At 48.1% G+C, this 27082-nt stretch overlaps 1 protein-coding gene across 1 annotated transcript in view; it reads right to left on the bottom strand.

Moving 5' to 3' along the window:
• The window catches only part of LOC124306726 (3-phosphoinositide-dependent protein kinase 1), a 334286-nt gene that overhangs the window by 198620 nt on the left and 108584 nt on the right, over nt 1–27082 (bottom strand). The gene's annotated exons all lie outside the window — the stretch shown is intronic.

Raw genomic sequence — 27082 nt, forward strand, 5'->3', positions numbered from 1 at the left:
GTTATTAACAAATTGATTCTAGCATTATTAAAATTACTCAAAATTCACTTCTGCCTTACTTTCTCGTAATGTTCGGAGAAAAAGTTGTTTAGTTTCACAGTTCATTCGGACGACTCTTCATAGTCCAATTTGACCTCAGGGATACCAAAAAAGGCGTTCAAATCGTTGTGAGATCAATAGCTGAGAAAATATGAATAAAATATAGGAAAATTTTATTATTTATTCATTTCAATCCAGGTTACATAAAATTGCAACAACGCAACATCACAAATGATGAATCATATTCCGCAGAGGTGCGTTGCGTTTGGACGCAAACCGGAACTTGAGCTATGCTCTGAAATAACTACGACAATGACTATCTGATAAAATATTCTTCTCATTCTGCTCAAGAGAATGTACATTGCATTCTGTTTTCGTGCTTTAATAACATTGATCAACCGTGGTTCTGTTGTCCTTGATATTAGAGTGTTCTTAGAAAAATTTGATGTCTACGACCCTTCGAATAAGTGTAGTTCTTTAAAATCCGATTTATTTATTCATTTTATCGGCATTTTTGTATGTGAAAAATCCCATGTTTTGTTTCATATGTAACGTTTATTAATAATATACTACACAGCTCACCAAAAAAAAAAAAATGTCTAGTTGCCCCGATTTCTTCTTCCAAGTTTCGTGTTTTAGACGTAGAATTCACGAATAAAGTCATGATTATATCAAAAACCATCCCCCTCCTACAATGCTACAATACCATAAACAGTAGAGCCAATCTAATATAATCCTGATTTTCAAAAATCACGGAAAAAATCAGGGCAACAAAATTTTTTTATTTTTTATTAAGTTATGTTATCTATTAGTGTTCCGAATTCTAGGCTCATTATTAATAGCATTTGACAAGTTTGTAGATAATTTCACCAGGTACAAATCAAGGAGAAATACCAACGAACCTTAATTGATAGGTTCGAAAAACGCCAATTGAGATAATGGAGGAATTTATCGCCCTCATACAGCTGTTTCTTACTTACAGATCAGCATAGAATTGATTGATACGGTTAATGGCGTGTTTGTGAAAGAAATAACTGATAATTCTATAAAACAGAATGATTGAGAGTGTAAAAAATAGTTCAAATATCAAAGTACCACACGTGTATCGAATTTAAGCATAATTTAGGAGTTGGAGGGATCGATTTTCATTCCGTTGCTCTCTCGTCATTCTCTTGTTCCAATGATTCGTAAGATAGGAGTAAACGATAAAAAAGACTTGAACGAAGGTTGAATTCGTCTAGCGAATCCTTTGATTAAGACAGGTCTCTGAAATTCGTATTTTCTTGAAAAACAAGGATCATGAGCAAAGCAGGTTTATAAAATTGATATCACGTTGACGTGGGATCTTTTGAATCGCGGCCGCGGCTATCTCCTTTCGATATCTGCGGCGTGCGGACGCAGGGACAGCGAAGGTTGGCCCGTCAACCTGCGGGTCAGCCGAGGTCGCCCGGGCGCAATAAGGACCTCTCCTCCTCTTTCTGCACCGCGTCTCTCCTTCATCTCCGCCTACTCGCTCTCTTCTTCTGACTCCTCCTCGCTCGACCCCGCTGCAGGCGATGCTGGCGTGTGCGCGACAGGGACGTGCCCGGACTCCATTATCGGACGAGCTACAGCGACTCTATTCTCGAGGAGAATTAACAAAAAGAAAAGAAAAAGAAGGAAGAAAAAAAAAGAAAAAACAACAACGATCCTGGTAATAATGGAATGACCCATAGATAAGGGGGAGGGGGAAAGGAATGATTCACTGGAAAAAATGGCAGCGAACACAAACGGGTAAACGATTGAATAAAAAAATAAAAATAAAAAATTAATAATAATGTAACTCAAGGTCCAGAACTACCCATAGCGTGTCAGAGACGGTTCGCTCCTCGTTGTGAGTTAACAACGCAGGGGTGAGTTTGACCGCCGGGTTCTTACGACCTGCTCCGTAATTCTGGTCTCCCTCGCGAGAGGCTCCGCCAGTTAGTCAGGACTGAGAGTAAGTGATGGGAGAGAGTCCCTGCTTTGAATTTTTTAAATGTGTAATATAACAATTGCGAAATGAATTCATGCGCGCGTGTAGATAAGATAATAAAGACTGGGTTGCGTGCGGTAAATTGATGGATGAAAAATTTCCACGCTCATCGACTAAGATTAATTTTTGGCGCGATTTGCTCACCTGCGTCAACACGCGGCTTGCAAAGTAAATTTACAAGCGATTAAATTACAACGGGTGTTTGGTTACGGTGGTTCGTGTAAATCTTAATTCGTCACATATGTATATCTGTATATAGGTACCAACGAATCAATGTCGGAACAAGATGGATATTAAAAATACGCGCGCAAATACACGGCAAGTATTGTACACGTGTAGCGATAATTCTGACGCAAGTATACGTTGGCGGAAGTTGACGATGCCGCGATAATTTGTCGACTCCCTTCTCGCTGGATTCGAGAGAATGAATCTGCGGATTCAGCGCTGCACGCGCCGTGACGAGGTTATCACATCGACGCTGACCGTGTCCCCTTTGAAAACATGAATGAAAATATCCGCTCGCGCCACGAATCCGCAGTATCGTTCACTCGGTACTGTTATCGTCGTAATTGCCACGGCGAGGCTACGCCGACGTGTGCGTACACGCACACGAACATAACACACACGTCGCGTACGCTTCATTCAAATGTTTCCACGCATTCAAAGCTTTTGCGGCAAATGCTTGGTAATATTACGTATCAATGTCCTCGACACTCTTCGTTTGCATTTGTCCGGAGTCGTGATTTCACACTAATTGGCATAAAAATGTCATGCCCAGCGGTTACGTGAATTATCTCAGCGTCCATAAGCTCCAAGCTTCACCTTTTCTGAAGAAAATGAATTCGCGGATCAGTCAGGATCTGGTGGATAGCTTATACCACGTTAATACCCGGGGAATAATTAGCGGTTTCTTGTACTTGCCCGAGGTTTTTACTTCGCGTTTAAACCCGAACAAATATGCGTTCGCCACCTGTTTTTTATTCGGCTTTGCAAAGATGAGCGAAATTTTACACTTACATCACTCAGCAGTGCTCAAATTAAGCGTCTCGAGACAAGTGACAATAACCTTTTAGCACGCTGCTCAAGTGTTGAAGCACCAATTACTGATCACTTCCGTCAAAACCTGTACATCCGTACCTTAGTCAGGTGATTTTTGCAGCGCGCACGATTTCACGTCAAGTCGAAATTCAATCGGCACTACTGTTTGCGTTCTGTTTCAGACACTCTTGTGTAAAAACTCTGGGTGAAATATTCGCACTTTTGGCCGTTGCGCTGTGGCTATGGAGTGATAGAGTATACGTAGTCGCATTGCCTTGAGTACTTGTTTATACAATATGCGGCAATAATTAATCGAAGCTCTCAGATTCCAGAAGTCTCATTCCGTGTTTCAGCCAAGATTCACCTTCATTTCTAATTTATAATTTCCAATCTCGGCATTGGGAATCCTAACGAGATCCCAGGGAGCTTATATCTCGGTGAACATTAAAACTATGTGACATACAAATCATCCAGCTGGTTCGTAAACCGCGTTGTTCCACCGTGTACGTACGTGCAGAGCTCCACTTTCCGGTATTTCGCTTTATCTCTCCTGCAGCTTCTTATCCGAGCCAGTTTTCGTCGCTATTATTACGACCATTCACGGTATCCACTCGTAGGTTCGATCCGAGGAGAATTGGATTCGTACACCCAATTATCGAAAGATAAGTTCACCTGCAAACGCTGCCACGGAAATCTACGATCATCTGCAGAGACTGCAGCGACTGCAGAGATAATCTCCTGGTAGATGATATAGCAACAGAGCTTTTCAGAGCAATTTCTAGGGAGGCTGTATAGTTAATCATTTATTTATTCCATATACCTTCTTCCCTCGATGATCAGTGTTACGTAAAATATTGTAAAGTTGAAGGTAACATTAGTTACAGGTGCTTCTCGTGTCAACGTCCACTAGAGACCATCGCTTAGACGGACGTCACTAAGTATCTGAGAGAGTTGCGTAATTTCTGTTTACCTGGCGCGTGGAGCACCGTCTACGCGCGTGGCTTAGCAGACGTATAGACGCGGTGGAGGTATTAATAAGACACGAGTGCCCAGCTGTGCCTCTGTGAAACAATCTAAAATTAAAAACCAGAGGATTCGATCGGAAAATAAATATAGGTGGTAGGTTCAATTCGTGAAATTCAGCATCTGTGATTAACGGAGATTTGGTTCTTATGCCGCGGCGGAAAAGCGCCGGCAAGTTCAAGTTCGAACGCTGCGGTGTGCCGGTGGCGAGCGCTTATAGCGCGCGGAAGGAACCGAAGGCTATCGCTCGTTCGATCCTCGATTTACGCAGCCAATCGCCGGTTTATTACACCCAAGCCGTATTGAAGTTTGGCGCTCGTGGGCTACGCGGTCATTGATCCACAGTCCGCTGACTTAACAAAACACGTGTATCATTCGGCTGAGCTCGCCTTACTGGTGATGGATCTAATTACGCAGCTTATCGCCGTACGACGCGTCACGCGTTGAGCGCGACAGTTTTGCGGCTAATCGCACCCACGGCGATAGCACAAGTCTAGCTCCCTCTATCAACGTAGGATATTTTTACTTTTGTCTCTGTATGAAAAACTGACAAGACATCAGGGACAGTTTTTTGGTTGTGGTGACCCGTAGTTCCGAGTCTACGTGTAACGTTATTAACTAAGTTTTGATTGATTTGTGAATTTTTTTACCGTTGTAAAGAAGGGCGCATTTTAAGAGCCTTACCATTACGTGAAATTCCATGATACGTAGATTTTGACCTAAAAGAAAAATAAAGCAGCAAATTAGAAGATAAATTCGATAGATTTCGCAGGTGGATAAGTTCCGAAATTACAGGTTAACGGCGACAGAGAGAGAGAGAGAGAGAGAGAACACGAACACTCAAACGTGTGAAAAATTCCTGGACCTAAAGCGTGTAACAAAATCCCGGCTGGTTTCAGGATTCATGATTTTCCAAATTCTCATCGTGAAGCTGGTTGCGGACCGCAGCTTCGATGGAAAAGATAATTAAGGATTGGAGTTGGTGACTTTTGACCGCCGCCGCGGCGTCGTGTAGGCCCAGGAGGTGCAAACGTCGATTAGATTATTCGATCCTCGGTGCACCGAGGTCCCCTCGTGTTTTCCAGAGGACTTCGTAAAGTGCAGTTAGCGGGTTGTTAAAAAGGCTGAACCACCTATCGCGAGGTATTTCGTGCAGGGAGCAGGTAGGCAGGCGGTTACCACCGCCACATAATGTTATGTTAACTCGGGCGCTAGACGAGACGGATGACCCGTACGCGCTGCAAGTTTTAATTTTCCTCTTCTCCTCGTCTCGCGGTACCACGTCTCCTCTGAGCTTCTCCCCGGCTCGTCGAAGCCGCGATGTCGGGGTCTGGGAGGAGGGAGAGGTGAAACTTTTTAAAACGTGGCAGAGGTGTCAGAAAAAACACCCTTAGAAGGGACGGGCACGCCACTCGGGGGCAGGAGGCGAAAGGAGAAGTACGTGCGCCACATTGTGAGTTCGTTATAATACTTTGACATTCCTCGTTTTTTGTTTCCTCGGTGTTTTTTTTTCTTTTTTCTTCTCTTTTTCTTCTTCTTTCTTTTCACTACTGTACACACCTACCCCGGCACCGACGGCGGCGCAAGGCGCCCGAGATCGGTTGTCGGCAAGAGGGGTGTATTTTGAAATCGATCTGAAAATTGATGACGGATTCGCTGCAGACGGGGATATCCACGCCTAGCGAGACGGTTCGCTTCGTTACAAAATATACAAACCTGAGCCTCCTTCTTCCCGCGCATATCCGATTCTCCCTTATTCTCCCCGGGCTCCTTTTCATCCCCATATCTTATATATGTTCTCACCCTCGTCTGAGAGCGATGCTCTTTCACAGCGTGCAAATAATTCGCAACGTTTTAATATTGTTGGCGGTAGGTACGTAGGCAGGTATGTGGGTGGAGAAGAACCAGGCGAAGGCAACGTGCCTCCGTCGATTGCCAGGGTGAATTTAATAGGCAGGAGCGTTTTCGATAAATTTTTCACGGTTCCCACCTCGATGGAATCGGATTCCCTCCCGATATGACATTCGGGAGGACGCGCCTCCTCCGTGTACCAAAATGACATTAATATTCATATTTTACTCGGAATTATTACCGATATAAAGCTCGTCCTCTTCTTCCTCGCCTCTGCGTTTTTCACGAGCCGTACATCCACCCTGTATCTACAGACGACGTTGCGCATCGAGCCTCCCCCGTATTTTATACATAAATAACTGGGTGTTACACGTACATCAACGCACGTTGCAGCGTTGGCCACCTATAAGATGCAGACGCCCGCATTTAGGATCCCTTCGTACTACGGCGAGGCTGCTGCAGTTTAAAACCTCAAGAATAACAAAATGGCCGCCAGGCACCTTCGTATATAACGCGTCGCCGTTGCGGCGCGCGGTCAAAGATTCAGTTATTATGACGCAGGGTGCCAGCGCTCGCGCTTGGTGTACTTTATTTTCAGACCCGAGGGTCTTGTTCAATCTACTTCACCGTTTCACCACCTCACCACTTGACCACTTCAACGACTGAATGGATTGCCTCTTTGACGCGGCGCCGCCTTCGGTATTCGGTATATTACAATCTTCGTTTCTTCGGCTTTTTGTTTCATACCTTCTTCCACCAACTCCCGTCTCGTTTCATTTTATTTTTCCACGTGTTTTTACGCCTCCGTTCCCAGCGCAATATTTCGTTCGTCTACCTTCGGAGCAGAGTGCATCGCGCTCTGGATCCCCACCTCTCGTTTACAAAAGATATTTCGTTATGCTCTACTTTCTCATTCACAGTTTCGACTTTTTTTGCAAAAACAACTCTTTACGCTTTTTTCTTAAAAGATTTTACCTACAATACGAACATTGGGATTCGTTGTGAAATTACAATAATAGAAGGTGAATTGAATAAAGGGGGGAAAAAACAACAACAACACAACCATAAGTAAGCCAATAACATGAAGAAAGGCAAACTCTCCCGCTGTCCTCGCTAAATTGAACGGAATCTTTCTGGGTCCGAGGTGATATCCCTTTTACTTGCGCGCCAACGAACCTCGGCAAGGTCAATGCCTAAGTCACGGTCATTACAGCACAAAAATCGCAGGTAACTGCGAGCGCGCGTAATCTTTCTCGATCACGTTGTTATACAACTTTCAACTCGAAACCAACGGGGATGGGAAATCCAGCAGGAATTTAACAATTACTGTTCGGAATATGCGGAGGATGCCGTCGGTCGATATATCCGGTCGCTTTGGAACCCGCCCGTCGCAACTCTGTAACGCGGTAATAACGCATCGTGCACGGAACGCACGCTGGAGAGACGCATACGTATCGTATGACGTGATGTGAAAGTGTCGGTGCGTGGGCCCGGCGAGCGGCCTCCGTGAAAAACGCGTTGAGTACCACTTCGCGTTTCCCGCCGTTTCCCGTCGTTTCCCGCCACAACTCCCGAAGCCCTCCCCCTACTCCCGGGTCCATACTACGCGACGAGTACAGGGTCCTTGATCCCTGGTTCCCGCTTAACTGCGCGCGCACTCTGCGTACTATGGCCACCCTGCCCTCCGCCACTTCCTCCTCCTCCTCCTCCTTCGCCCTCTCCCATCCAGGAGTCGCCGGGTCTTCGTCCTGAGAGTCTCGAGACCTTGGGCACGGCGTACCTGCGCCCGCGTGCGCCTCGTTCGAGCGAACGGCAGGTTCCCCTGCGCGCGGAATGCACGCACGCACGCATACTCGCTCACCGCGGTTCCTCAGCGACGACTGACGAACGCAAGGCAAACAAGAAGCCCCGAAATCCGCGTCCACGAGCGGATTCTTTTGTCTTTGAAAGCATGAAGGGTGCGTCGTTTCGTCTCGGTTGCGGGGGACCGTTTACCTCCGTAAACGAGAGGGTGGATTGCGGGATCGTGGGAGGTTGAAAGCCGCGGTGGTAAAGCTCCGTCTCTCTTTCAGCTTTCGTCTTTTCTTTTTAGACGATGTACTCGGAAGAAAAACAAGCCCGTTGTGAGTCATGCGAGTTGCCAAAAAGGTGATTCAACTTTCTCCGCAGTTGTGCACAAGATTGACGAGCTGATTCACGACAAGCGTCAACCGCGTTGCAGGTTTCGGACCCGATGACCGATGACTCACGAAAACAAATGATCTCTGACTGAAAACTGGACCAAACTAAACGCCATTAACCACCATTCGTAATTGATGGCGGTTTCGCCGAAATTTCACGCGCCGTCTGGCGCCACGAGCCGTGGCCCCGAGTCTGCGGCTGTTGGGATCCAGGTTAACGCCGCCCGTTCCAACGAAAACATCCATAATGGTTCCTCGTATTCTCAAAAAAGAATATGGAGGCCTGGGGAGTGTGAACCGAGCGTCTAGACGCGTTTTTTGCCCCGGCGCGAGGCCCGCCGCAAACAATAGCTACAAAAGCTCCAAATGCCATTCAATCGCGGCTTCGGCAACGGGCTTTACTCTCCAGCATTCACCCCGTCTCTGCCCCTTTCGCTCGTCATCGAACCGCGAGTTATCAAACTTTCCGAATCACCCGCTACCTCCGCTCGCATCTGCCTCAAAAGATTCACCCGCCATCAGGGAGAGAGCAATTGCGCCAATTCCTCGTATAAATTGGTATTTGTCAGCGGATCTCTCGGTGAGCTTTTCCGCGAAATTAATCCAAAAAGCTGCTTGTGTTTCTCGAAAGAACCAAATCACACGTCTTGATGACATTGACGATTTCATGTGAATTTTGTGGTTTGTATTCGAATGCGTTCCTCGAACAGGGAAAAACGGAAGTAAAAGAAAAAGAAAACAACGTCCGAATTGTTCGAGACAAACTGTGGGCAGTTATCTCAACAGTTGACGGGAGAAACATTTTTATAAAAAAAAAAAGAAAGAAAACGAGACATCCCGAGGTTTGAACGGGTTGTTGTCGAGTCCGTACACCGCGTGGGATGCGGTGGCATATGCCACGTGTGACCTCTCCCCCGGTCAGCGAATGTTGATGCTGGATTTCCAGGCCGGTATATGTATGTACGTACGTATGTAACACATGGGATCGGAGGGAAGAGTATCCTCGGCGGGTATGGAGTGAGTCAACACGGTATCGAATGCGAGTATAGCAGCTTAGGAATCCAACAGGTTCGACCGCAGCTTGGCGACCGCGAAAGTTATACGCGTTGCATATGGCATATACATATAATATATTATGTACATGTATATGTGTATATATACATATATACATATACATATATATATATATCTAATGTATAAATTCGTTCTTTTGGTCGTACGTCCTCCTTCTCCTCCTCCCCCGTACCTTTTTCCCGCGTGTCCCGGTCGCCCGCTGGTTTATACACATACTTTCGAACTGGTTATCCCGTGGAAGGTGTTCGTTGACGGAAGTACCTTACACCGCCCCGCTCGTATGCGATAATAAAAAGAACCATGCGGCCAGTATTGCAGTTACACCTGTGTACATAGGTACAAGACTCGAGGGCCGGCGGTTTTGCGGGCAGATTGCAGGGGAATGGAAATGACTCGGGCGTCGTCGTCGTCCTCGTTGCCGTTCGGGAATTGATCCTGCAGGTGTCTCGGCGTCGCGACGAAGAGATACGATATTTAAACTCGTTCCACGCGCGAGCGTCTATCGGATGTCCGACGAGGCGGGGGGTGCGAATCGCGAATTTATTCCCACCCAGTCCTGCGTGCAACGCGACGTCGCGGCGTTGGCGTTCGCGTCGGCGTTGGCGGTGGTGTTGCCGATCTCGACAATCCGGCCGAGGAGGAGATTCGCTGGGTATAACGCGGATGCACGGGCGGGACGCCGAGCATCGCCCTCGCATCCCACCCGGGATGGGAGGCACGCGGTTCTCATGACGATGCGGCGTGGCTCGGTGCGACAGGACGACGAGGACACAAAGGACAACGGCCCATCCCCATCCGATCCCGCCAATGTCAGCAGCCTCCGGTCGCTTGAGTCCCGCTATTGTTTTCACGTATATATCTCCTCGCCGAATATAATTGCGATAAATTCGATAAGGACTTCCGACCGAATGACGAATGCGCGGCAAACTTTCGTCGATGTTGTTGCCACCAGTGACGCAAGGAGACAGGAATTCTTTCTCGGTATAATATGTTTCCAGCGTTTCTGCCCCCACCTCCGCCCCCTCCGCAATCCACATTCGTACGCTTGCGTCTCGGGTAAATATGTGTACGGTACTACCAGATGGAAAGTTTTTATTAAAAAAGTTCTACATTTTTCTCGCCTCGTCGTTGTTGCGGCTGTTGTCCTGAATTTCTGCCGCGATAACACCCCGATAATGTGGATGCATGCCTGCAATCCGACTAAGTAATCGACGCGGCTCTTGTAGTTTTCCGATGTTTTGCTATTCCTGACAAACGTGGAATGGCGCGAAAATTATTGTCTCGGTTGGATGGAGACGTGAAATTAAAGGATCAGGGTCGAGCTGGTTATCTGTTATACGTAGCTTACATCTCTCTGCTAAAAACGTTTAGATTCCGTTTGAAACTGCGAACGTGGTATAAATTCGCGGTAGGTGGAGAAGGTACTTGAAGGATCCGAGGAGGAAAGATTATATTCGCGGTTAAGGGGGACGAAAACGCTGCCCCCTTCCACCCATTTCGCATCTCGCTCCGGAACATAATTGGGATTGGCTGGTTGGGCGCGCGTTCTGCGTTCTTAGCCCTAATAACATGGGCGTCCTATCTTGTCTCGTGCCAACGGAAACTCAATTAAAATATAAATAGCCCGTAGCTCCATTAAGAGGCTTTCTGACCGCAAATAAGAGGGCATCACTTCGTCTGGGTCTTCCGACCGTCCGTCACAACCCGCGTGTTAATACCAATTTATACACGCGCATAGCCAGAAGCATCTTATGTGTGCATACAAAAGTTTCTCGCGTCGGTTATACGCGGGCCCTCGAGGAGCCCTCGAGGAGCCCTAGAGGAGCCCGCGAGTAACATTTGGCGGTCTATCCGCATGCGAAGCCAACGTTATAAGATCGATAATCGGTGACCCGTGGCAGCCCTTCGCACGTATAGATCGGCCCCAGGTGCAGGGGAGGACGGCTCCTCTCCGATTTCAGCCCCTTCACGGTTCACCGAGGTCCTTTTCTAGTCCGCCGATCCACCCACCGCGCCGCGCCGCGTCTCGCCGTGACGCTCGGTATGCGCGCACTCTCGACTCGGGGCCGAGGAGAGGCCCAGACCTGCCGCAATTCAAAATGCTGGGACCCGTCCGCTGCTCGCAGTCACACATCGGTCGTTCACACTAGTCTGACCTCTGCACGGACGCGAACGGGCGCACGTAATACGCTCCGTCTCAATGCCAAATTCAAATTTTCACCACTCCTGAACATCGTGCCTACATATTCCAAATCTCGATCGGCACCGCTCACCTGACGATGTTCTCCGGCAACTATTTTTTCTCCTGCCGTCCCACGCGATCAGTCAATGTCCTAGGAAATGTTTACCAACTAGGAGTTCTTGATTCGTATACGCGATATCGTTTTTTAAATCCTTAGCCGTGAGTCAAAAAATCTCAGGTCAATGCACCCGCGTCGCATACCTACTTGCAAAAGTTCCGTAGCGGCGCGCGAAATGTTTTCACGGTCTCATTTGCAGGTTAATCGCCGTATAGTTGCGCCGCGTTCGAGCGTGTCCGAAGAACTTATATATCGCAAAATTGATGCGATTTCAATTTGGGCTGAAAGTTCTGACCCCGGGACGACCCGGCCGTAAAACGCGCACGCACGAACGCACAAACGCACGCACGCCGAAGAGTTACGGTCTTTTTTCACGGAGAAAAGGGGCCGCGGCGTAGCACCGGTTGAAAGGAAGTCTGGCGAGGTCCGGTCGAGTTTAGTGCCATTCAATGACCCGGGTTCCTAGTAGGAAGGCTCAGGGTCAGAAGAGGCCAGACACGCTACCAACACAATCGCCAATTTCTAGATACCTCGACGTCGCGTTCGAGTTCGCGCCGGTGTGCGTGGCATAAACGCGGCATGCATGCGTTATAGACGTAGACGTGAGAGAGGAGAGCCAGACAGTGCCGATCGGCATGGGAAAGTTTTTGGCATGAAAGGGGTCCGTTGTCCCTGCGTGTGCCCTGGGCTACGACGACGCGACGACTCTGTCTCTCGTTACGTGTGTTATACACAGGTTATGCCGACGGAAGCTACGCACACAACCGGAACTCAAGTGCGGTGCTTCAACAGTCTCCGCGTGAAAGAAACCGCGAAAAAACCGACAACCTCGGCCTTAGACGAGCCCTTGGACCTTCGGTGCCCTAGTTTTTTTGCGCCTCCCCAAATTTCTAGACTCTCTGTTTTGACGCGCAGCGACGAGTTACTTACGTTAGCAAAGGACGACGAGGAGATGTTTAAGTTACCCCGAGACTGCTCTTAACTCTGTGCCAGTTTATCGTTGCGTTGTGCCCGGAAATTCTCGTTCGCATCTTACAATTCACGTTATACACAGACACAGAAGAAAAATGTTGAAATTATCGAACATGGTGATCAAATTCGGCAAAAGACATGTGTCGTTCAATCAAATAAATTTATATTTACTCAATGATATAAGTTATTGTTCTGACCATTTTTTTATCCGATCGAATAACATTTCTTTGAATCGAAGAAAAAAATTTCTCTCGCCAGACTCGATCACCGTGTTTGTTAAACCTACCAAAATTATTCTCGCAATCGAACAAAGATCTCGGGGAACTTTTGTGCGATGAAATATACCTATATCGTTTTCAGAAAGCAGTTTTGACAATAGTAAAACTGGCTGCCGAGACAAACCGAGAACATTTTTGTTTTTATTTCACTGTCTCCTCTCGGTCTTTTATTTAGGGTTATTTAATTTATTGCATTTTTTCGGCGTCGCGGTTCAAGTAACAAAGATGCGTCGTTCACACGCGATTCTTTTTTGTTTTCCGTAATCAAAAGTCAATATATCGCATAGCTCACGGTATAAAGCCGTAACCACCTAATATGCGATTTTAGTGGCAAAATTATCAATCAAAGAATAACGATAATAATTTTTGGCAGTTACGCCCTTATGCAATTACCGTAGTAGATCATTTTTCCAATTTACATCAGGAACAAAAGGTCGTATCTACCAGCACACACGATCTTTTGCTTTTAACTGATGAAATTATATTTGAGCCCAAGAGAAGTGAAAAAAAAATTATATTTGGCAGATACGACCTTATGGAATTAGTCAACATAGGTTTTTATGGTCGAATAGGTAGCAGAAGGTTGTGTTTACCAGTACATACGACCGTTTGCTCTTAAACTTGTTATTCAATTTGAACGTATCTGATCATATTTTCATGTTTTAAGTCTAGATACGATCAACAACAAATATACGCCCTTTTACCTCTTTCAACAGCAAAAGGTCGTAAGATAGCGCTTACGACCTTATGCCATTAGACACGCGATACAACGCAGAGAATCCTACTGGTAAAGGGCTGCACGTATAATATATTCTGTTAGCGAACGAAGAAACTTTTCCGCGGTTACGATAAACGCCGGAACTTGGATAGGTACAATAAAAGTGCCGAGTCCATTGGCTGGTGGAGGTTTTATCGCTCGGGCAGGTTCAGCCCAGACTTGAGTCACCCTAATGTTGAGCTCTTTCGAAGTTGAGACGACGCTCGAAGACAATGACAATAAAAAATCACGGCCACAAACGGGCCGATTTGGTCGTGAATCCTGAAGGAAAAAGACGAGGCGAGCGGGCTTTGTTGTAGACGAGCGAAAAATTCAACTTTGGCCGGGTCAGTGACACGCGTGCTTTCGCAGCTCGCACGCGGCGCGCGCCTTGTAATACCACGAGCCAATTTTCTTGCTCCATCATTAGATCCTTGGGATCCCTGTTTGGTCGTAGACCGAAGGTTCCGCAGACCTGGCGTTCGACGTAGATCGTCGACTGCAGATTACACTCTTTGTCCGGGTCCCGGGCTGCCGACAGATTCTGAGAATATGCATCAACCGGGTCGCGAATTAAGGATATTTATTGGTCTGGCGCTACCAGCGGAATTCGAGACCTTGTTTACGAAAAAAACTTTTACGCAGCGTGCCAGACCTGATGCAGGGTCTTTGTTCTATGCAAATCGGGCTGGTATAAGCGGCCTAATCACGTTGGTTCCAGCGCCGAACCACCGTCAGTCCCCATTCAAAAACTGTTTTCACCCTGGCTTCGGAATAACCCTTAATTATTCCCAATCGCGATCGCCGTTCGACTCTCTCCTTGTATCTACGGTGTTACAGAGGATTCAGGGCATGGCCGATATCGTTACAGGCCAATTTAATCCGGCTCTTCGATAGGGCGTCTCACCAGTTCCGCGAATGCGCCGAAAATTGCATTAAAAAATCGGTGATGGTTTCCGTCGAGAGTGCGAAAAGCGAAAATCGCACCCACGCCTCGCCGCCGCGCCGCGGCCCTGTAATCCGCGGGACACGGACGTCTGCACCTTCTGCCCGATCCTATTTCGCCTCTTCACCTACTATGCGAATACATCGAGCGATTTGGCAGCGCTCCTTTTTTTGCCCCTCGGCGCGAAAGGGAAAGGAAAGGACGACGCCGGGTCAGGGGGAGAGAAGTCCTGTCTGGATCTCCCGGTGCCGCGTGGTGGGGCGTTCTTGCCGCGGTAGGGGTCATGTCCCTTTGGAGTCAGACGCAGCCGTCTACCCGAAACCCCTTCTCGAAGTAGTCGGCCCAGCCAGCCAGCCAGCCAGCCAGCCAGCCGAGCCCCTCTCTGCCATCCGTCCGTTCGTATGTCCTGTCTGGCCCCATACCACACCATGCCACGCCATGCCGCGCCGTGCCGCAGCACAGCACAGCACAGCACACACCATGCCGCGTCGCGTCGCGTCCCACAGTTTGCCGAGCGTACTAAGCACCCTGCCGAAAGTCAAGCCGCCTTTCTTAATAAAAACTGACGCAAGATCCGAGCCTGCCTTGCGCCTTGCGCGTCTCGTTTGTTGACGCTATGTAATCGCCCGGAGGGTAAGACCGGCTGGATTTTGGCTAGACGGTATGTGGAGGGGCACGTGCGTTCGGCTCTCAGAAAATACTTAATCGATCCCTCGTTCCGCAGACGCCCCGGTCCAAGGGCCGCGCGAGGGTCTGCCATTTTGGATCAAGTGGAGTTAATCAAAGAGACGTCGTCGCGGCCGTTGAGCCCCGAGTTATAACCGCGGCCATCAGCTTTGTTCACCCCTCCTTTTTTCCCCCGTTCGAAATAGAAGATCGACGGGTCTAATTCTCGCGAAATCCTAACTCATGCAGCGTTTCGATTCGTACTCATTTTTATTTACGTGCATTCGCACGCGTACACGTCGTATGCATCAGTGTACGAGGCTAAATAAACTTGAGATTAATTCCCCGCTCACTCGTCCGTCTGAAGTGCCGATTCGGTCGAAATGATTCGCAGAATGCTTGACCCCGTCCAACTCGGGGCAGGCGACATGTCGCGATCTCAAACGCGACTCCCACGCTCTTGTTGATCGTAAATTGAACGTGACAGTAACTAATTACGCACGCTTGATTTCTGCAGTTGATTTAACCGAGGCGAACCGATTCACGCGATTACGATACGAAGTAGAAACTGTATACTCAGCTGCTTGCGATGTTTATCGGGTGAGCAAAAGATGTTTTTCAGTTTCAGCCGAAGGTTATATGCTCAGAAATTTATATGCCACCATGGGAAACGCGGCGTAGACACGCGTAACAAATTAGCCAATCCAAGATATTTATCAACCACCCGTATATCTATGCACGTACAACGAAGGATTGATTTGTCGGTTGAAAGCCCGAACGGTGAGAAATATTTTACTCGATACCGTGGGGCTTAAGTGCCGTGAGAGTAATTAGGGCGTATTTCTATACGCGTGCGGCGAGGGAAATTTAAGGTCTGGTTCGGTTACATCGATGTGCGTTCTACGTATCTACGTATACAATAACGTAGATAGGGTGGAACCCATCCTGGATTTAAAATTGAACAATTTTCCGGAGTAAAAATAAATGGCCCGTGGAGTTACGGGGAATATATTTTACTGTTTGTAATTTTTCTTTCGATAGCGTGACCGGAGACATAAAAGAACAAGGAATAAAAATGTTTATACAGTCTGAGCGTCGAGTGTTAAATCTTATTGGCATGAAAGCGATAAAACCCGGCAGCGTCTCTTAGCAAACGCGGGGATGCTGGAGTGTGTGATCGATAAGCGTAACGGTAGGGTTGGCAAAAAATATTTACCATATATATGTGTACGTACCGAGATATTGTACATGTTGCAGTACAGCGGCGTTATATACCATGGCGCAAACGCATTCCCGGAGATGGAGGAAAGTCTTTAAGGAAAGCCGTAGCGCGGGTGAGTTCCTGAAATGATTACGGATTAAACGCGGTTAACCCTCGCGGCTGAGATGATTTTCGAGCATCGGCGGCGATTGTTCTGGTTCTCCGTTAATGTGGCTCGTTAGCGTCGCGACGCCGTCGGCCACCACTCATGGATTTTATCCTCTCAATTAACGCACGCCGCATACCCATACAAGCACAGATACTCGGGGGGATTCTAAAGATAGAAACGCTTCCGTATTATATATAGGCTTGCTTACTGCAGAATAGAATTTTAATGAATCCCACTTTCGAAGGAGGGGATATGTGTGCACTTATATAGGCCATGTGCATAGGATAACGTGTGTGTACATCAACTGTACGCTGCAGCGTTACTAAATTACACAAAAATTACTTTCGGTGGAATATAAAAATTATCGCGAATATCCATAATATCGTAGTTCATTGGAATAAAAAGAGAGCACTTTTAATTTTGATGGACAAAATTTTCCCCTTAAAATTTTTATGCACAAAGTTACACGGTATTACACGCCAATGTGATAATTGTGAGTAAAAGGCGTTGTATCAATTTCTCCATGTTCCATTTCGATTCGTTGAATGTTGCTGTTACACTTATAGTATAACACCTAAAGATAATCATTCCGTTAATCGAGAAACAGAATACAGTCGAAAGGAACGGAATAGAAATTCTATAGATCATCGTACCATTTAACGAATAATCAAGGAAAGAGCGTGAATTATTAGCATAAATAAACTTAATCCCTCTTAGAGCCGCAATTGCGCTGCGCTCACTCAAAATTTAAGCGCAACTTAAACTCAATTCCAGCCAGTGACAGAGCCAGATGCGTGCTTAAGCCGCACTCAAAATTCAGCCTAACATCAAGTTGCCGCGATGCAATCGGGGCTTAATCTGACGCGCTGAATTCTGAATTAAGTCGAGAAGCTATTAACTTGATTACCAAGAGCGTGAATTTCTTGTGTATCCGTCACACCTACAATTATTTATTCATCCGCCTACATGGCGAGTGGTGAGTTAATTCTGACGATGGGAAAATACAACGAATGATGAAAAAATGAAAAGATCCTATATCGGAATGAGTTATAATTTATGTGGTCGCGACGTAATCGAGTTTAATTAATTGAGAGACATTCTGAAATTTGTCACGCACACCTCTGAAGTCCGATTAATTTTCCACGCAGTGTCGCGTACACAACGACATGCGCCCGTGGCGCGTGATTGGCGTGGGCTTAACCGAATGATACGAAAAGCTATTTTATCTGCTCGTACCTGTAGTGCGGTTTAAATGTGTATTTATTGTACGATGTACGCGACTCGGTGTGTGTTCCGGGCGGTACACGACAGCTGGAAAATCCAGAGAGAGAGAGAGAGAGAGAGAGAGAAGGAAGGCAAATGAAGAGTAGTGTGTGCCTAGTGCGAAATAATACAGCTATATACGCGCATTATCAACGTTGTCACTCTCTAAGTACGATTTATGCTAATGATTTGGGTAATGATTAGCATGGTTTATAGACTCTGATTTACTACTCTCGCAGGCTCTAACCCTGTTAGATACAAAGTGGTTTAGGATCCCTTCCCAGGTGCTCAAAACCATGATTTATAACCGTTAAAAATGACGAATTGCTAGGGTCAACCATGAATTTCTGAACAGCGCAGCCCTAGTTCAACGTTCTTCCGTAACGTCTTGGCGGCGCTTGCGCTTGCTCAAATAATCTCTTGCAAGCGCCGAAGCTCCCTGCAGTTTCAGGGGAAAGACCGAGTATCCAGAATCTACGCCTTGGGTGGTTTGCCGTATAAGTAGATGGAGGAGTAGTTTTTATAGTAAAAGGTGTGTCTTCGGTCTGCAAAAGTTGGAGACCAAACGAAGGCGAATTTAACCTCCGTGGTTGGAATGAATTGGGGCGAACTGCAGTCAGCCTCTTGACGAAAGCGATCAGTCGTCCGGTAAACGACCGGTCGTCCAAAATTGGAAAATCGTTATTTGATAAGAACCTGTTATTCCGAAGCGTGGGAGAAGTGAAACGCGGCGTTTGTCAGGAGCCGGTTAATTCGAGGTAGAGAAGGACGAAGGACAAACTGGTTCGTCGGTTGATCGCGGGTTTGCGGTTAGACGGTGGGTAGATATGCACAGGCACATAGCCTCCCCTCACTCGAGCATAAATCTATGATTTATTTAATGGCAGCTCTCCATGCACGCGGCACAATAGCGAATCCCCGAATCACCTTCATGCGTACCAGCATCCTCGATTCCGGTACCTTCGCTTTCGGCTGCAGTCATAACAGCATCGAGGTTGGCGTGAATTTAAATTATTCATACCTCGAGGTAGCCAACCGAGGGGGGAAAAATATTTGTCTAGGATCAGTGGAACGCGGATGCCGCAGACAGACGGACAGGCGAAGGAAAAGGGGCGGCGGGATGCTGTTCGGAGAGCTAGTTATTAATTTTACATTTCACACACGGTTGCCAAGGCGCAACGGATTAGGGGTTGCATCGGGTCAATGAGGACGGACGATTCAGCGTGGAATCAGATGAGCTTGAGCTTAGAACTTTGCGGTCGACCGGTCAGTCGGTTCGAATTCTTGTTTTTCCCCTCTACTCCATTTTAAGCTCCAGTATCGTCGAAAATAAATACCACGATGTTTTAAGCAAGGTGCTTATTCACACGCAGCCGTGCAGTTTTACATTTACGAAAACCGTTTTCCCGATACTACATACCTAATCTTCCCCAGTCCCACACCGCGTACCAGTGTCGAAATTATTTTCTTTTTGTTTCACCGCTGCGGCTTAAAGGATTCGAAAGCGCGAAGAACAGGTGGGTCATAAATTTCCGGGCTGTGTGCCCCGTTGAATCCTCGGTACATAATCCTCGGTTTAGAACCTCGTTTGATCTTCATTTATCCTCCGTTTATTTCCAAACAATTTCACCTCGTTGGTCACTACAGCAATAGTTTATACTGAGAAGATCTATTCACTTTCCTGGAACAATTAGGCGAATCCAATAATCCCGAGGTACACGCGTTAATTGAAACAGAAAGTCGCATCGCGCTGCTCTCGCTGCTTCGCAGTGGGCATTTGGTAACTTGTCGCGTAGGGTGCCAAAAAATAGACAACGAAGTGAAGAGGAGGGGAAAAAAAGAACCGCAAGTACGCCCCAACTTTCTTGCGGTTGCGGTGAAAAGTGGCAGAGGATTGAGGAAATAAATGCCGCCGACTTTGCTTTAATTGCAGCGATTGTACGCCGCGGCTTTGCAAATGTTTCCTCACCCCAATGCGGGGAGAGTCGACGTATAAGTCAGCTGCAGACGCCCCTTCGCGCTTTCTTCCAAAGCCATCCTGAACTCCCAACGTCACGTAACGCCAAAACAACTTGACTCATTATTTTGTAACGCATGACGTTTTTTTTACATCAGGCAGCAAATACGGAGTTCCTACAGAGTGCAAGGCGGCACGAGAATTGCGTTGAAATTCTGTCGCATAACCGGGGGAACTGAAACAGCTATGTGACCTAGCTGCGTGGTGGAGTTCCGCACTCGTGTGCAGAAGTGGTTTAAGCCGGATTCGCACGAGCGTTATGAAACCAGCGTGAAATCCGAGTGGCATTAAGTTGCGAGCACGGTGCTGCGATTGCTTTTATTTCGTTCATTATTCCCGTCTGTTAAAAAACAAGCTCGGTACTCGAAAATTCCATCTCCATGGAGTTCTCGATCCCGGCCGAACTTATTCACCAAGAAGTAAGTAATGGCATGTTTGGGTTCTTCACGCGAAGCAACAATTTACATGCTCCTCTTGTTTGAAAATCGGGAGACTGTTGAAAAGGAGAAAAAATATTTGTATGAGGTAAGAAGAGAGAGAAGAAAAAGAGGGAGAAAAAAAGGTGCGAGTTTCAAGTCATTGACAAAGCAAGCGTCTGCTCCTATGGATCTCAATGCTGGGTGATGTTTTATTCAAGACTTTCGCACTGTGGATTTGATACGTCTGGAACGTCGCAAACTAGTCTCTCCCCTCCTTACCCCCCCCCCCCCCCCCCGAATCTCTATCTTTTTACCTTTCTTCACGTTTATTTATGAATAATCTTGTTTTGCCCATGAGTCGTTAATGGCCGTTGCGTAACGCAAAAGGAGAAACGAGCACGCTGTCTGCCACAGCGTTAAGACTATATGCATCACTTTTAGCCTTCGCCTGTAAGGTGTAGCAAAAACGTACTGCGCCTGCCTCTCTCTCGCTTTGTACCAAAGTGTCGAGCATCGATATACTTAGAAACGCTCAGGTGTCTTAGGACGGATCTCAAGTTTCGCGGCTAAAAGGACGACACGAGGACCGTGCCACCGCCTCTTGTCGGCAAAAAACGCCGTTCCTTCCAAAGTCCACACGCGTAGTATCTGTAATTGGTTTCTTCGAATAACGCGGAAAGCTCCGAATAAAAACGCAAACACTAACCCGGATCAAATGTTGTCAGACGTAAAACCCCGGTCCTCGATCGGTAGTCGAAAGGACAATTATTCCATGCGAAAAATCCGCAGCCGAATCCGTGGTAGCGAAAAGCGCCAGCATATATCCGAAATTGAAACCGGATTGATCGGTCGTTGACAGAGCTAACAAATAACAAAATAATTATACGATTCCAATATCGCGTAGCTGGCTCTGTGGGTTATTTGGGTCTGTTGGTCGCTGCGGTGAATCAGGAACCAGAGGCCTGCCTGATTGGAGCTGTTCTCTGCGTCCCGGGACCAAGGGTCGAAATCGCGATGCTCGACGGGAACTTCCGAACACCGATCGGTGGTCCTGGCCGTTTCGGAATTGGCGAAAGAACGGGGACGTCGAGGGACAGGGCGGGCCGCAGAGTCGGTGCCCCTTTTGATCTTCCACGGGAGATTCATGCTGGCAGGCTTAGTGGAGTGGACACGCGTCACCGCCGGGCGATTAGATTATTAATCAACTCCGGATTACGTTTCGTCTTCCATGCATTCCGCGTGCCGAAACGAGAGCGAGATCACTTCAGCGCAGCGGGGGTTGCCGACTGTAAAGTGAAGATGGGAACGAGACGTTACAACGGCTGACTTTTATTGGTACTGCGAAGAGACTTTGAAGAGCCGTTGTACCTCAGCGTCCGTTTCGTAGGTACAGGTAGGTGCGGTGTTGTTCGTTTTCTGGAAGATAGGAGAAAGGCACGGGGTGTTCCTCCTCGTTTGACGAGGATCATCGTGACACGTGGTCGGGCGTCGGACGCAGTCGCAATTAAACCCTGCAGGGTGTAAATCACGCGCGCACCGTCAAAGTGCCCTTCGGAAATGGAAGTGGACGCGGCGGAAGTGCCGTCGCGAGCGTAAGATGGCCGACTAAGCAAATAATAAAGACTCACGGAGGGCTCGTAAAAATGCCGCGATAAAGTCTAGGTGAAGGGTGGGTCTGAGGGGTCCGTGTCCCTTCGAAAAAGTCGACTCGAGTAGTAGGGAAGGAAGTCCGAAAGAGAAGCACTAAACTTCCCACCCTGAAATTCCTCGGCGCGTAGGCCTGACTTTGCGATGCGGGGGCGCGAGCTAGGGGACGGAGTCCAGAAACAACCAGCGATAGAATCGCGGCGCAAACGTCCCATGGAATCCGAAATACCGCTGTTTTCTCATCCCTTTTGACACGTGTCAGAACTAGCGCGAAGAAGAAGATAACTGACCCGATAAGGATCAGTGATGCATTTGCACCGCAACCGCAAATCCCTTTGCCGACTATGAGGCACTTTGGTAAATACCTGCCTAATTTCATCCAAATCTAATCAAGTACCCCGTCATCTTTTCCCTCTCCGTCTTGGCTTCTGCCGTTTCTTTCTTCTTCTTCTTCTTCGGCACTTAATTAATATTCTGGTGTGGAGTCGAGCGGCGGGGAATTAGCTACTCCGGCCTCTCGACGGGTGATTATCTACGGACGCGAAAATGAACGCGTTCGCGTGAATATGTGCGGCAGCGCCTGGCTAAAAGTCACAGAGGGACTGAGAGCCGGAGAGATGGAGAGACCGAGGGTTCGAGGGACGTGAGTCATTGTCGGGCCAGACGGGGTGGTGCGAGGAGCCTGGCCGTTGCAGTGCCAGGAGCCACGAGGAGGTGGTGGGTAAGCCCGAGGGAGGGATGGTTTAATGGCTAGTTACGTTGAATTTGCTGGTATTTAATCACAGAGGCTCTCATCGTTGCCATTTTTCTACGAATCTTAACTTACCCTAAAAAAACCGCAGAATCCTCCGGGGAAGGCTTCGAGCGCTCGGTTGCAGCTCGAATATTATTCATTAACTTGATAACTGGCCACGCCTCGTCCCCGTGCCTTTGCATATATCCTTGAGTCCGCAGGGAGGTGGGGGAAGCCAAACTTTATATCATATTTCAATTAGCAATAGACCAGCCGCCCGCAGTCTGCAACGATGCAAGTTTATACAGAGACATGAATGATGCATCAAATTAGCGAGAAGCAGCGGCAGCTGGAAACTAAACGACGCTCGCCGAGGAAACATTTTTCAAAAGTGCGGAAACACTTTTATCTCCATTAACCGCAGCCGTAAAGCGCCAATTTCCAAGACGGTACACTTTAGAAATAGTAAAACAGCTGATCAGCCGGTCATTCGTAAGTAAATTTCGTTCCGAGGAACGCAGTCCGGGGGATATTTTCCCACTGAAAAATGGCGAGATTTTCTAGCGTTTCTTACATTTCACCAGCGATCCGCATGTTTTTAAACTTCACAAAAGACTTGAGCCTTGCCGTCGGCTATCGTCGGGCGTAACTTTCCGAAAAGGCCTCAGCGATACGTAATCGCGACAATTATTTCGATGCGAAAAACGCCCGAGCGGCTCCTCCGATCCAGCACCGAGCGAGTTAGATTCGGCAAGACGCGGATATTCAACAGATACGAGAGGGCTGGGAAGCAGAGCGGTTCGGATGGGTGTAGAATTTGCAAAGTAAACACCCGGTATAATTGCGTACAGTGCCTCGCACGGTTAATAATAACGAATGCCGGCTTAGGGGTGGTCGGTGCAGCGCAGGCGGGGCGCGCGTCGAGCCCTACGCTGCGAATGCCGCGTACGTAGAGCGTGTGTCCCCCTGGCTGCATAGACGACCCTTCGGCCAACGAACGGGAGGCGTAGCCGGCCGGGGAGGAGGGATGTCTGGAGCGTGGACCCGAGGGTGAATGCCCGCGGCAGCCAGGAGCGATATACGAACCGCGAGGCGTTTTTTCCCCGCCGAGACTGTGCCGAGCTTAGGCAACTCCGACTCTGCTCTCTTTACGAGGTGCCTGCGCTACGATACCGTCTGCGGCGTGACGCCGGCCCTTGCAGGCTCCCGCACGTACGACCTCGCGCAAATATGGTTGGGTCGTGCGACTAGTGCGTACCTTACACACAGATGGCCGCAACCGGGTTCCCGAAGGACTCGACTCCACGAGGCGTGTCCGCGACGCGGCTTAAGCTTCGCGCCGTAGCCGACGTGTTATTATTCTACGTACTCTGGTTCTTCCCTCTTCTTTCATTTCTTCTTTTCTCCTTTCCTCCGCCACGCGGCGGACGCGTTAGCCGAAAATTGCGCCCTTTATACCCCTGCGGAGGGAGGACCAGAGTTCGCGAATTAAAGGTCATGCCCCCGGTGCGGAATGTTTCACGCAGGGAATCACTTCTGTCGGAAGCTGGAAACGGGCGGAACCGACGACGTCTGGAAGAGATTAAAATTCGCTCGTCCGTGAAAGAATCCTTCGAAGAGAATCGCCCGCAGGACGATTCTGATCACCGTGTCACTCCGAACTCGAAACTCCGTGCAAGGGAAGGGCTTTCGGTTGATTTGCAAAGGCTGACGGACACGGGCCGAATTGACCGACGCACACGACGAAATCTTACGTCCCTGGTCTGACAAACCTCCCTTCCGACCGCCTGCGTCGGAAGAATGAAAGTTTATTACGTCGTTCCCGATCCGAACAGGTACGAGTACAAGATTGATTTTGAAAATTTGGAACACTTCGTCTGAAACGAATGTCGAACAGCAGTTGTGCGCAAACGCGCATTTTATAACGTCCGAAAATCTGAGTGGCGAGTTAGGTACCTCTTCGTTTCGCCAGGACGCTCGTTGGCTAGGCGCAGCAGGGTTGTTTGCAACATGAGTAAAATTCTGAAATTATTTATAGCTACATTCGTTTGGCTTACGAGTTTAGGTAGTACTTTAGGCGTTATGACCCATGTTTTCATAAATTGTTCGCTTACTCGGAACTTTCCCGAGAACCCTCGCTGCGGTATCGCCGATGAGAGCGGGCATTCGTTATGCGGCTGTTAATTAGTTCCAGCCACTTCTGACACTGTTGCACCGCGATTATTATACTTTCAAATTTAGAGGCAACCGCGAGGATTCTCATCCGGTCATATTGAGTCGTTCACGATGAACGGGTCAATTTTCACAAATATTCAACAATTCGTGCTACGAATCACGTTGTTTCCGTTCAAGAAAGATTTTGAGAAAATTTAAGAGTAATAGGCAGCTATTACGAAATGACCGTTACAAAATCAGGTCCGACACGACGATTGAATCGGATTTTCGTAATCAGAATGAGTATGAGTTTCTCCCGCATACAATGATCGTTCCAGAAACAATGTTTTCGATGACTAGACAAATTTTAAACGGTCTTCATTCATTTAAGACAGGAAATCCCTAAGCACAGTTTAGTGCAATGACGTCACGTTATCGCGACGCGTGTGTTGGTTATCGTCTTTTCCTCGTACCAACAATACACCGTTCGAAAATAAACCGTACAAATGGAATTTTTTCTTTCAGCATTTAATCGCGCTCGTTAACACGGCTTCTTTCCTTTCCTTTACACATTTGTCTGTGATATACGCTTAACCGTCGTCTTGAAAGTCGGCTTGGTAGGTTTGAGAACGGCAGTGTGTAGCCTCGTAGTTGTCAACGGTAATGCCTTACACAATATGCACCCCAAGTACTTCGTGTACGTGTATACTCACCAGTGCAATATTCCCTTTCCTGGTCCACTAATTATTACGAATTGCCAATACAGCTGACTTGAGCCTAATCGCAAGGGGGAGAAAATCGACTATAGCACTCTTATCACTCTTTCATCCATCACGCACTCGTGCACGCACACATAAATACTCGCTCGTTCCTTTACTTTCCCCGTCTCATTCTCCTTGCCCAAATTTCGCGTCGAATTTGCCGCCTGGGATCAGCAGATACAGTAACGATCCATCTCTCGCGAAAGACAATATTGACGAGGCTGTCTTGCGGAAGCTCAGGCGATGCGTCTCGTGTTCCGAATAGTGATCGGTGAAGGTACAAAAAAAAAAAAAAAATTAAAAAAAGGAATGATGAATCAGCACGAGCCTCTCCCTTTTAGATTTTGGATTTTTTTCCCCAAATTAATAGCTGGCATTTGCCACTCAGCGATCCACGGACCGCATCCTCCCCCGACCCCTGCATACCGAGTGTTCATTAATTCCGACTGTTGGTCCAAATCGTGACATATTTCCAGTGACGAGTCATCAAGAGCATAGCTCTGTTCCAACAGGGGGGGAGAAGAGGAGACGAGATGCATACACCGAGTACAATCGAGGCAAGAGTAGAAGATTATTTTGTCTGTCCGTCTGTCATCGCGCGGAGACAGTGTACGTGTGCGCAAGCTGCACGGATAGTCGCGGAGACCCGCCCACGTAGCGTACCAAGTGCACGCAACGCTCCAAGCACACGGATATTGCACGCGTAAATGTTTGTGCTCCACAGGCTGCAGTCGTGCGCGTGTTCGTGCACTAGATGCACACGCATGCTCGCCCCGGGAGGACGGGAACAACAGGCGCGTAGAAAATCAAGCTGCACCATTGGAAAGTAGCGCGCTGGTGTGTTTACAAACACGGCGAGGAGGGAGGGGGCGACGCCGAGGTCTATGCCCTACGCCGTACGTAACGCCGTATTGGCTACTGCCCCTTCTTCGTTGGAACATGGACACAGAGATCGGACCCCCCCTCGAAACCGTCCAAGTAGCGAGGGCTCGGAACATCCGTCGCGAACGCGACGCAATTCGATATTGCGCAGTTGGGTGCATGCTTCGGACTCGAAGGCTTCATCGGCTGCCGAGCACCTCGGTCATAGAATGATCCGCTTCGATCCGATCGCAAAAAGCTATTTTTATTCCCCATATTGATCCCCTAGAGCCCCGTGATCGGCCCCGTAACGCGAGGCGGCCAGGAGTCACAAGAGTTCCACGCTGACGCGATGACGATGAGAGAACAGGGTGAAAACGTGTAGATCCGAACGAGCCACCACGCGACGATATCGCGTGCGATTACTCTTTGGTGGTCAGCCTGCTACATTCGCCACGACGGTTTTACCGGACGGAAATAGCGCCTGCGGGTGTTGGATGTGATAGCTGGACGGGTATGCGCGTCTTCGCGTTTGTTCCGAGTAACGAACGCCGTTTACAACCTACGTAGTCACGTGCATTCGATGCGGTCGAATAAATTAGATCGAGACGTATACCTACCATGCGTGCTTGCAACCGTCCGACCCGATGAGACTGCGGCGGACGGTGTGACGCCTGACATCGAACATTGCTGCATAGGAAATTAACATCACCGAGCAT

This window comes from Neodiprion virginianus, chromosome 6, assembly GCF_021901495.1.
Source record: "Neodiprion virginianus isolate iyNeoVirg1 chromosome 6, iyNeoVirg1.1, whole genome shotgun sequence".
Taxonomy (NCBI): domain Eukaryota; kingdom Metazoa; phylum Arthropoda; class Insecta; order Hymenoptera; family Diprionidae; genus Neodiprion; species Neodiprion virginianus.